This window comes from Lolium rigidum, unplaced genomic scaffold (genome assembly GCF_022539505.1).
Source record: "Lolium rigidum isolate FL_2022 unplaced genomic scaffold, APGP_CSIRO_Lrig_0.1 contig_10342_1, whole genome shotgun sequence".
Taxonomy (NCBI): Eukaryota; Viridiplantae; Streptophyta; class Magnoliopsida; order Poales; family Poaceae; genus Lolium; species Lolium rigidum.
This window is the reverse complement of record NW_025899792.1, coordinates 53,084-65,804: the sequence shown is the minus strand read 5'-3', so window position 1 is coordinate 65,804 and position 12,721 is coordinate 53,084.

Below are 12,721 nucleotides of genomic sequence, written 5' to 3'. Positions count from 1 at the left end.
GTGGCCACCATAGGCAGTGGTCGCATAGGTGGTCACCATGGCTATAAAAAGCTAACCTCTCCCACGAGAGAGGAGGAGAATGATCATCTTTTCAACACAGCACACTCATAGAGATATCCATAGCTCACATTAAGTGAGGCTTGAATACATTTGTAGTTCCTAGATGACCCAAAGAGGCTTTCCCGGCTCACCAATCGCTCTTAGAGACTGTTCCATCATAGTTATAGTCCACCCACCATCGGCAACTTCACCTAGCAAGTGAGAAATATAGCGGGGTGGCCTAACCGATCTAGCCGGACATCACTCAAATCACACATCGAGTAGCTCGCCACACCATAATATAAATCTTGACTAGGATGTATGGATTTTTACGTGAATTCCCCGGGGCCTAGACCTATACACATAGTGTGTGTGTGTGTGTCAAAGTTGTTAGCCCATTAGATTGCTGCCACAAGCCCTGTCAACATATAAATTTACTACCAGGATTGGAAACCTTGGTGATTGGCACGCCATGTAGAAGCTTGGTGCGTCAGCTTCAAGGTTCTAGATGGGTTCATATTTCCCCTTCACCACCGGCTACAGGAATGTTGTCGAGGAAAACTTTCATTCCACTCACAAGAACTCTTAGGCCGACCCTGGTGGTTTCTCCGCTTTGGCAGCTTGAAGTTTACCTTGGGGTCCAGATCCGTGCGTGGGCGTTTCTGCCAAGAAGAGCCTCGACGCCGAAAGTGCCCGTTGCACCCAAGGGCTTCCCCAAACTCGTGAAGGAGGTGACATGTGCTAAGGGATACCTCCGCAGCAATCCAACATCAAGCTTTGATGCTAAAAAAGGTCATTGGAGCCGGAGTGGGACTCCCGCCCGTCGCTAGTACCGGCCAACGTAGTCACAGCGACTCCATGCAAGGGGCTACCCATGGTAGGCTTGGTATAGTAGGACCATACTGGTCCTGCCATGCAGTTTGGTCTCACCGATGAAGAAACAAGAGGGTGAATCCTCCGCCCTGCCTCAACATGGATATCGTGACGACTCGCCACCTCAACTGTCTAGAGACGAGGCCAGCGGTTGGGACGACCGAAGGGGGCAGAGCCAGGTCCGATAGCCGACTCACGGGCTGCACACCCAGTCGCAAGAAGCATACATCGGGTGACATGCGTGTTACCAACAAGCAGATCCTGGCGGGGGGGCACCCCTCAAGGACAAGCACTTCATCAACCTCGCTAGCAGGACATGCCCCGTGCATGGACGCGAAGTAGGCATAAACTTCTTGAAAGTTGTGCCCCAAGCGGCACAAAACCCAACGAGCATCCCCTATGGTCATCCCGGCCCTCTTAGTCTACACCAAAAAATGGGAAACAAGATCGGAATGTGAGCAGGATCACAAAAAGGCCGCCCATCTCTTACCACACCACCGTAAAGATCTCCCACTAAAGTAAACATAAAAGTGGAGTACCCCCTCCCGTGTTCTCAAACTACCATTTAAGAGATGGCAATAGATGCAAAAAAATGTTTGGGCTATGTGCACTATACTTAGCATCTAAAGTAGCTTTTCATAACTTGCCATCATCTTTGGAGTACCTTTTAAGCCAACGGCCAAGTAAACAAAGGTTTCCATTTGCTAAATCTGGAATTCCTAATCCCCAAATTATTTCTTCTCACAAATAAGTTTTCAATTGGCTAGATGGAGTTTCATGTACCTTCAAAATCATTCCAGAGGCAATTTTTGATCTAAAGCCTATTTTGGAAACTTAAAGAAGGACAAAAGGAAAATGGGGATGTCGGCAACGAGAGGCTTTGATCGGGGTAATTATGTCAGCATATGACAAAATCTTTCCTCTCTAGCCTGCAATCCTTTTGTGGATCTTATCAATGAGAGGTTGCAGATCTTCCCTTCTCAATTTATCATAATGTAAAGAAATGCCTAGGTATGTATTGGGAAAAATACCAACAGTACAACCCAAAATGTCAGCAAAAATAGGAACCTGCCACTCCTCTAAGCCAACGGCCAAGTAAACAAAGGTTTCCATTTGCTAAATCTGGAATTCCTAATCCCCAAATTATTTCTTCTCACAAATAAGTTTTCAATTGGCTAGATGGAGTTTCATGTACCTTCAAAATCATTCCAGAGGCAATTTTTGATCTAAAGCCTATTTTGGAAACTTAAAGAAGGACAAAAGGAAAATGGGGATGCTGGCAACAGAGGCTTTGATCAGGGTAATTATGTCAGTATATGACAAAATCTTTCCTCTCTAGCCTGCAATCCTTTTGTGGATCTTATCAATGAGAGGTTGCAGATCTTCCCTTCTCAATTTATCATAATGTAAAGAAATACCTAGGTATTTATTGGGAAAAATACCAACAGTACAACCCAAAATGTCAGCAAAAATAGGAACCTGCCACTCCTCTAAGCCTAAAGGAATAAGCTCACTCTTACTAAAATTAATCCTCATGCGAAAAACTTGTTCAAAACATGTCCGTTTGACATTGGTGGCAAGAAGAGCCGTCTTTCTGTTAAAGTTCCCTTGGTTCATTGAGGATTTGTTTTTTGCTCTAAAACTCCACTTTGACTGGAAAAAACGTCCAGTCAAGGTTCACCATTTTGTAAAGTGTGAAGAGCATGTCGTCTAGACTTCAATGCTGGCATTGGTGGAAGGAATCCATCAAATGATTTATACTTTCACCATACTATACAGAATACAAAATGAAATCTCCTTCCGGTCAGTGCACAACCGTAATTCCATCCCCGATGAACGAATGAATGCCTAGGTACAAGAAATTCCATCACCCAAATCATCATTTTGGCGTCGTGCATCACCGTACTATACACCACCATTAATAAGCACATCACTCTCAGTGCACAACCTTAATTCCATCACCCAAATCGTCAACAAAAGGATTTCATCCTCCTCTAAGCCTAAAGAATGAGCTCACTCTTGTTGTACATGCCACAAACCTTTTCAAAACAGGTGTGAACCTGTTAAGAGTCATCATTTCTATTAAAATTATCTTGATTCATCGAGAGTTTTGGGCACTAAAGCTCAGCTTCAACTAGAAAGAATTTTTAATTGAGTTTTCCCTTTTTACTAAATTATTATGTAAGAAGTATGAAGCACGTCATCTAAAACTCAACGTTGGCATCCATCTAGCGATTTATATTTTCACCGCACAATACATAACACAAAATGAAATTTCCATCGGATTCGGTGCACAACCATAATTCCATCCCCAAGTAGAACCATGGTACGTAGTCACCAGCTCGAAGAAAGAAAAAAATATCTCCTCTCGCCGTAAGCCATGATTCTACCTAGTCTAGGGTAAAAAGTAAAAATAAAAATCTAGGGTAAAATAACGGGCGACCATAGCGCGAGGCCAAAGCTAGGAGCAACACGTAGCACATTTCACACACTAGACGACGAGAGACGATAAAACCCTCCTCCGCGCGAAAGCGACGCCGAATCCCAGACTTTTCCACCAGCGTACGTAGGACGTAGCCTTTCTGCGCCGAATCCCGGATCTGCGTCGATTTCGAGAGGGATTGCGAAATCCGTAAAAAGCGTTCTCAGACACAAGTAAGAATTGACAAGTGGACGGCAGCAGCAGTACGATGCAGCCCGGCAGCTAGCGTGTGCGGCAGGGGAAAGAAAGACAGACGGGTACCCAAGATCTTTTGCTTTGGAGTGTTGTAACAGATGAGCAACAGAGCGACGGAGAAAGGTCAGAGAGCCCGTCGCGTGTGGTACGCGACTTTCTGTGCTCCACGACGCCAAGCCTCTTTTTTTTTTTGCGAGGACGCCCACCTGCAAAAGCTGAGAGTGATGTGCTTATTAAGGGTGGTCCGTAGTGGTAGCATCGTAGTAACATGAAGATGGACATTGTTTTGTCACCATCCATCTTAGGGCATATGTTTTACAAGTTTTTTTTTCGATATATTAATATCAAAAAGATACCACTTACACCCAGCCTCTGTAACAACGCACCATCCTAATGGCACTACAGATGCACACAACCAAAAAAGGAAAAGAAAACTAAGAAACAAAAGTCCTGTATCTCGGGTCTAACAACATCAATACATCCACCGCCAAGACAACACCTGAAATACAGACTCTCCAAAAACGACGCCTCCAAAAAGGGAACAGTGCTCTACCACCGTCGTCACCCGATTAAAGATCTTAGGTTTTCACCCGAAGATAGTCCCCGCTCTCAAAACAATGCCACCAACAAGGTCATTGCCAGACACAACTAGCTAAGGCCAGACCTTGGTTTTCACCCTGAAAGGACTCTGAACTTCACCTATGTTATCACCCTCACTTTCCTACCGCTGCTGTGAAGTCTGGAACACCAAGCAAGTCCCTCAACAGCGCGGAGACTTGAACCTCCCTTAGCTAGTCCTCCCCTCCGGCCTTCATGAACTTCTCTTCTTCCGACTTTCATCATGGATCCATAGTCACTTGGTGTCAACACAGAAAAAGAGTTTCGCGCCGCTCCCTCCGTAACCAATCGGTCGGAATAAAAGCATGGGTGCGCACGACCGAATACCACCGATCCAGCAAACTCCAGGCAAAAAACACTGTTACATTCGCCGGCGGAGCCTTCCGGAACTCAACACTCCGGCCAGATCACGAGTCCAGGCCTCCGGTAGGTCTTCCTCTTCACGCAAGAGAGACCCTAGGACCACCACCTTTATTCAGGTCGGATCCCCACGTCGGCGACCATCCCGGGCTGGCCACTCCAACCCTCCACCGGCGACACCGTCGCAGGCTTCCATGCTTCTCCATCTCGCCGCCAGAACGCGGTGATAGATCGATAGATCCACCACCACCAACCGCAGGTCGACCCTCTCCGGCGAAGAAGAGGGCCACCTTCACCGTCGTACCCAATGCTGCTGCCCTGGGCGACCTCGTGTCGCGGGTGAAGCCCGAGATCGCCTCCACTCACCGACGAGAGGCGGGAGGGGGGGAATTGGCGCAGGCCATGGGCCTGGCCGTCACCCACCACCAGCCCCTGCCGGAGTGCTACGGAGAGCCGACGGGAGGAGGGAGACCGCAGCGCAGGCCGCCACCACCCATCCCATCCGCGCCGGCCGGTCCACCAGGGGAGAACCTTTACAAGTACTCTGTATTATTTGTAAATGGAAACAAATCATACAAGAAATCAAATAATTCAAAGTTTAACTTGATCGAGCCGCAGGCACAATTGATACTTTGAATCTCCACATATGATCTATGAGATGATGAGTATTTATGTCACAAATTTATGCCTGCATGGTGAGAATATGAGCAAAATCCCTAGTACATGGTGATCAACATCCGCAAAAAGACACTAACACTCATATGGACCAACATGACCATTCATAGTCTTGCGGTCACTCTTCATGACCATAGTGTGCATGATTACACAACTATGCATCACCTCCCACATTTAATCTTGAGGCCGAACAATTGTAAATCAATTGTAGTACACAAAATGCCCGCTTGATATTCCTGCTTGCAACTATATATCCTGGTTGGTTGGGACGTTGGCATGTGTGGTACCCGCCCTGTTTTTACCTACATAGCGAGGGGCATGTCTTCCATCTGGAGCGACGTTGGCATGCCCTATGTCCTCATGATGTCGGACACGGTATTGAGCCGTGTTGGACGGAATAGGTCTTTGGAGCGTGCGGATGGACGTGACTTTCTTTTCGACGCATCGCAAGTCCTTTTGGATGACGGACAGAAGATGCACTTGGCTCTTAAATTAGGTCGTGCAGTTGGAAATGACAGGTTCAAAAGATCGGGAAGAGAAATATACGAAGCAAGTGAAAAGTTTAGATAGAAAAAAGAGACTGCAAAATGCTACGTAAAAATCCGTGTAATATGCGCTATGCATTGTTCGAGAACGTGGACCATCATCCGCAAGCAGGAAGGAAGCATGCGGCCAGTCGGATGATGGAGGCGAAGGGGAGCAGGATTTCTACGGATAGCTGTCACCTCCGCAAGACTAGGTATGCATGGCTCGCCCACTTGCTCTTGGTGTGCACCCTCGTGAAACAAATATCACGCCAACTTGCAGCGTGCGCGATCCTTCACACGTCAAAGGAAGCAGACACAGATCTTCATCAGAATCAAACAGATATTCCGAGCGACAGGATGATGATGGCGTCCGCGCGACCAGCTGGCAGCTCCATGCCATGTCGATCAGAGTCTCGTCGACCGTCGACGGGCACGGCCCACCCTACTCCGGCGCCGTGCCAACTTGTGCGCAGTGGTTGTATGAGATGGCTTTGCCAGCCGTACACATTGATCTATCGGCGTAGAGTATGAATATCGACGGACACTCGGTTGGAGAGAGCGGGGTATGCATGCAGGCCGATGCAGAAAGCAGCATGCCATGGGTATCACTGCCCCGAAAATATACTACTCCGTACCTCCATACCAGATTATAAAACGTTTAGACCATCTTCATCGGCGCACTCCAAATAGTTATCGGCATCTTTTATTTGGGATGCTGGCATAACATCTTTCATTTGGAGAGCTGCTCCCACACCGACGCTACCCATATGACAGCCTTGATACATGATTTGAATTAAAAAGTCAAACAAAAGCATAGAAATTAAATAAGTTTTCGAATTTAAAGTTTGAGCCAACACACTGCCACCAAATTCGAATAGGTTTTCGAATATGAAGTTTGGGCCAACATACAGCCAACGAATCGCCGTCTTCGACTGCAAAAAAACAATTTCGACTTCCAAGCCAACTAATCAGATGAACGGGGTCATGGGCGGCTCAACCTAGACGACTTCCCCATTATCGGCGAGCCCCTGCGGCAGCTCCGTCGCTGCAACAGGATCCACGGTTGCCGGGGGAGGTATGAACATCGACGGTGCCGGCGGAGACATGAACGTAGAGGGTGTCGGGGGAGACGCCGACGCAGCTCGCGCCGCCAACACCTCTTGGCCGATGCGCTCGCAGTACATCTCGTGCCACGCCTGCGCCAACGAGTCCATCTTCTCCATTTCGTCCATCAAGATCTTGGATTCTTGAGACATCTTGGCCAACGAAAGCTGCGTCGCTCCGTTTGTGGCCTTCATGACATCGGCGTGAGCTTCCATCTTCGCCGCCTCCACCTTCTCCCTCTCCAACTCGATCTTCATGTCTTGCTTGTCGACGATTGCCTTTCACATGACGGCGGCCCTATCCGCCGCTTCCTTGCTCTCCATTGAGAATGCAGTTATCATCTTCTCGAGGGAGGCGTCCATGGCGGCCAATGCCGGTGCCGCATTCCTCTCGTCCTTGGCCTTCTTGTTGCCAATGGGGCGCCCGATGGAGGCGCTGCCTGGATTGACCGGCCCTTTTGCCTCGTCCTTGTTTAGTGTGTGGCGGAGGTCGTCCCATTTCTTGCAACCTTGTAGCTTGTTGAAGCAATGCATGAATGGGAAGTCTTTGTCCGCGATTTTGTACTTGTACATCTCGAGGGCGTCGAGCATCTAACAATACATGATGCAATAACAAGATATAGAACAGGATGGATCATCAATTAGATACACTATAATGCATTATGAAATATACATCACCAAATGAGCGTAGATCATACCCAATCCACCATCGTCTTGTAGCTCTCATTCCGGCCCTCAATCTTCTCATAGTATCCATGGAACTTGTTACACGCCGCCTTCATGATGTTCAACGGTGGGAGAGGGCGCCATCGTTCCGGTTCATATTGATGGTGGCGTAGTCAGCATACTTCTTCTTCTCGTTGTAAGAATCGAAGATGCGCTTGTAGTACTTGCCTCCGGTTTGGTTGGCGCCGGTGATGGGGCAAAAGCTCACTTGCTTCCATGCCTCGATGAGACATTCATCCTCCAAAGACCTCCACCTCAGACCATGAGTGCCGCCGGAACATCTGCCTGTCGTTGTCCTCGTCGTGGTCACGCCGGTGTTGGTGTCGATTAGCTCCACCTGGACCTCCTCCTCACCTTCGTCCTCCTCGGCCTCTTCTTCATACTCGTCGACGGGGGTTCGTAGGCTTGGCCGCCTATGAAGCTGGTGAGGATCTCGTCCCCAGCGGCAATCGACGCAACAAGTTACCTACTTTGGGTCGCCGCCGGTGTCTACGATGCACATAACACATAAAAAGTAAGGAAACTCACCTCGTCCTCGCCCATAGACACGCCGGACGTGCTGCCTAACACCTGGTGGGTGCTCCTGCCCTCGTCGGGGAAGAGGTGGCAGGGAAGGCCGGTGCCGTCTGTCACGTGTCCGTTGATGCTTCCTGGGCAGCGCAGGTCCAACGAGGAGTTCAGGTCGACGGGAAAGCGGAAGGCGCCGCTGCCCCTCGGTGTCGAGCGCGTTAGGGTCGAAGGTCATGTCGCTATCCGCGTACTCGGGGGATTAGCGGGCGCGGCCGTCCATCTGCGACCGCCGCATCTGCGAGAGCGACGGCACCTCCGCGTAGTACCCCGGCGAAGACGGTGAGCTCGATAAGTTGCGGACGACGGGCTGCTGGCTCCATTTGGGTTGGCCACCGCCCAAGCTGAGGCACACTTCCGCAGCAGCCACCGCTTACGCTGCGTCGAGAGCAGCGACGCATCGCCTTTTGCGGTCGGCCGTCGCAAAGGAGCAGCGGCGTTTCTCCTCCTCCCACCCCTCCCGCGACATTTTCGCCGGTTTCTCCTTCGACGTCACGGCGCGCGGCTTCGGCGGCGCCTTCGTCGGCGCCTTCGCTGCCTTCGCCGGAGCCTTTTTCTTCGGCGGCTGACGTGGGCATTACCCTTCGGGTAACCAGTATTGCCCTATCTGGTATTGACAAATTGGAGGCCCATGAAGATACCTGAAGGCAAGATGGGCCACTAGGACGGCGCACTAGAAGATTCCTTAGCGGGCAAGACAAGGAAGCGAACAAACAAGGAAAGATTGGATTTAAACTGTTGTAAACCTAGTCGTACTCGGTTAGGACCCTTGAGACCTGGCCTCCTATATAAAGGCCAGGAGAGGGGCTGCCGAGGAACGGAATCGATCTTAGCAATCTTAGCCAGAAAAAGCTTAGAGCTAGGTCACCATAGCAATAGCCATCTCGACGAGATCTCAGCCGAACTATTCGGCACCCCATTGTAACCCATTATCAGCATAATCAAGAACAGACAGGCAGGACGTAAGGGTTTTACCTCATCGAGGGCCCCGAACCTGGGTAAATCGCTCTCCCCGCTTGTCTGTGAACCGATGTCTCGTGTCAGCTTGCGGCGGCGAGGGTTTTTTGGGTTGGAGGCTGGATGGAAGATGGAGCGGCGGGCGGGAGAAATGAGCGACGGGGGGATGAGGTTTTGGTGGAAAAGATGTATAATTTTGAGATGTGTGGCTGACAGACGGCTCCCACGCCAAAAAAAAATTGCCTCGCAAGGCGTCGGCGCGCCCGATTCACGCCCTTCGCCAAGGGGCTGACGCGGGGTTGCCGGCATTTCTATTGGACTCGAAAAAGCGCCAGCGCTATTTGGAACGCGAGGGTGTGAGCCTATTTTCGCTACCGACCCCCAAAACGCTATCAGAACCGTTATGGAACACGCCGGTGGAGATGCTCTTAAAACTGCTAAAACAATGTAAACGACGATCAGACGTCAACATAGAACCGGGGCTTCCCAACAAAACACAAAGAATCTGTGAGCACACGGTCGTAATATTGAAGCAAAGTTAGAGGAAACATATGTATCCAAGATATACGATGAAAAAAATACTCAACATGAATCTATGACAAGTCAGTAGTGCTCACAACACACTATTAGTACAAGTACTAACTCATTTTAGCAAGCAGTAAGTACTATGTACTCTCTGGCCAAAAGTGTACTAGTAGCAACATCAACTAGCTGGAAAGCCCTTAACTTGAAAAAACATGAGCCAAAGTCATCGAAATAGTTTTCTATTATTATAAATATTATAAAATGGGGGATACAAACAAATTTTCTCTAGTGAGCATAGAGACGCTCTTACATAAGGTTAGTGCTTTGTCAACCTGGGCCGTGGCCCGCCCTTTGGTTTGATTTTATCCAAATATCTAATATTCTTTTGGCCCAATACCAGAAAATAACCTACTATTTGTGCTCATTTGGCCCACCCTATGTGCACCGGCCCATGCTTATTTTTCTTCCTTTAACTTCTTCTCTTTCATTTCTCTCTTGGTTTTGTTTCTTTCTTTCTAAATGGAGGCAAAAATAAAAAAAAAGTTAATTCTTAATGGTGTAACACAACTACTTTGACTCGAACCTCCGTGTGCTAAAAAAGCACGTGATATACTGCATGTTTGGCAAATATATTTTGTACCACGGTAAGAAGATCTAATTCATTTTACGATTTGTACAAGGAGAGAAAGGAGAGGGACAATAGTTAATTAGACCCATTGTTATAAGGAGAGAAATTTTGGCATGTTACGCCACAATTTGCAGCACTTAACTCCAGAGGCGAACACCGAGCTGATTGAGTGGTGCCTCGAGTCCCTCGACATCATAGAAAGGGCTTCGATTTGCTTGTCCTTCTGATGGTGTGGTCATTGCGAAAGGAGCAAAACTCCAGCGTGTCTAACAAGGTTAGGTGGAGAGGGGTTAATTTGGAGATATGATGTTAGATTAGGACACAGTTGGGATCGGGGTTTTGTTTTCCTGTCTTGCCCAACCTACTATCCCGAACTTGTACAACATCAACATGATGCTGGACTCGTTGTACCCTCGTGTTTTTCTTCGTGTAATGCAATCAACACGTAGAGCTTTTGCATGTTTGGAAAAAAGGGTCATGTAATGGATGTCATTTTTAGAGATTTGAAATCACTCTGCTCATATTTACATTTTTGTTTATTTTGTGTAGCTCAAACTACACATTGTTTTCAATTGAAAATTTGCTCGTTTGTGAAGTACATTGCTGGCTACATCATAATTTTTTAGATCTTTTTAAAACCCAAAAATATTATTTTCATTTTTTAAAATAAAGAGATCACTAGTACCATGTGCACCAAATCTCCGTCCGTGCATTTCTCCTTGCAGTGATAGCAAAGATTGGCTGCCACGTTGATCTTGTTCGTATACTTCCTTCTTCGCCCAAATCCAGAATAGACATTATATAAGGGCATCTTCAGCGACGCAAACGGTCGCTGAGCGACCGTTTTTGTCCGTCGTGATCGAAAATGCGTCTGGGGCCTCTTCCAGCGGAGCGACGCAAAGTGAACGGGCCGTCCGCGGAGACGCAAACCTGGCCCAAATATGCGTCAGGTTTGCGTCTCCGCGGACGCTCGGCGGTCGCACCGAGTGTCCGCCGAAAAAGACGTAGGACCCACGCGTCAGTGGCTGGAGGGCGATATTATTCCCGCCACTGGCCACTCCCCTGATACGCGTACAACACGCGTCCGTTGGGAACCCCAAGAGGAAGGTGTGATGCGTACGGCGGCAAGTTTTCCCTCAGAAAGAAACCAAGGTTTATCGAACCAGGAGGAGCCAAGAAGCACGTTGAAGGTTGATGGCGGCGGGATGTAGTGCGGCGCAACACCAGAGATTCCGGCGCCAACGTGGAACCTGCACAACACAACCAAAGTACTTTGCCCCAACGAAACAGTGAGGTTGTCAATCTCACCGGCTTGATGTAACAAAGGATTAGATGTATAGTGTGGATGATGATTGTTTGCAAAGAACAGTAAAGAACAATAGCAGCAGATTTGTATTTCAGATGTAAAGAATGGACCGGGGTCCACAGTTCACTAGAGGTGTCTCTCCCATAAGATAAATAGCATGTTGGGTGAACAAATTACAGTCGGGCAATTTACAAATAAAGAGGGCATGACAATGCACATACATGATATGATGAATATTGTGAGATTTAATTGGGCATTACGATAAAGTACATAGACCGCTATCCAGCATGCATCTATGCCTAAAAAGTCCACCTTCAGGTTATCATCTGAACCCCTTTCAGTATTAAGTTGCAAAACAACAGACAATTGCATTAAGTATGGTGCGTAATGTAATCAATAACTACATCCTCGGACATAGCATCAATGTTTTATCCCTAGTGGCAACAAGACATCCACAACCTTAGAACTTTCTATCACCGTCACGGATTTAATGGAGGCATGAACCCACTATCGAGCATAAATACTCCCTCTTGGAGTTAAGAGTAAAAACTTGGCCGGAGCCTCTACTAATAACGGAGAGCATGCAAGATCATAAACAACACATAGGTAATAGATTGATAATCAACATAACATAGTATTCTCTATCCATCGGATCCCGACAAACACAACATATAGAATTACAGATAGATGATCTTGATCATGTTAGGCAGCTCACAAGATCCGACAATAAAGCACATGAGGAGAAGACAACCATCTAGCTACTGCTATGGACCCATAGTCCGGGGGTGAACTACTCACTCATCACTCCGGAGGCGACCATGGCGGTGAAGAGTCCTCCGGGAGATGATTCCCCTCTCCGGCAGGGTGCCGGAGGTGATCGCCGAATCCCCCGAGATGGGATTGGCGGCGGCGGCGTCTCGCAAGGTTTTCCGTATCGTGGCTCTCGCATCGGGGGTTACGCGACGAAGGCTTTAAGTAGGCGGAAGGGCAACGCGGGGGCCACACGAGGGCCCCACACGCCGTGGCCGCGCGGCCAAGGGCCGGGCCGCGCCGCCCGTTGTGTCGGCCCTCGTGGCCCCACTTCCTTTCCCCTCGGTCTTCCGGAAGCTTCGTGCAAAAATAGGACCCCGGGCGTTGATT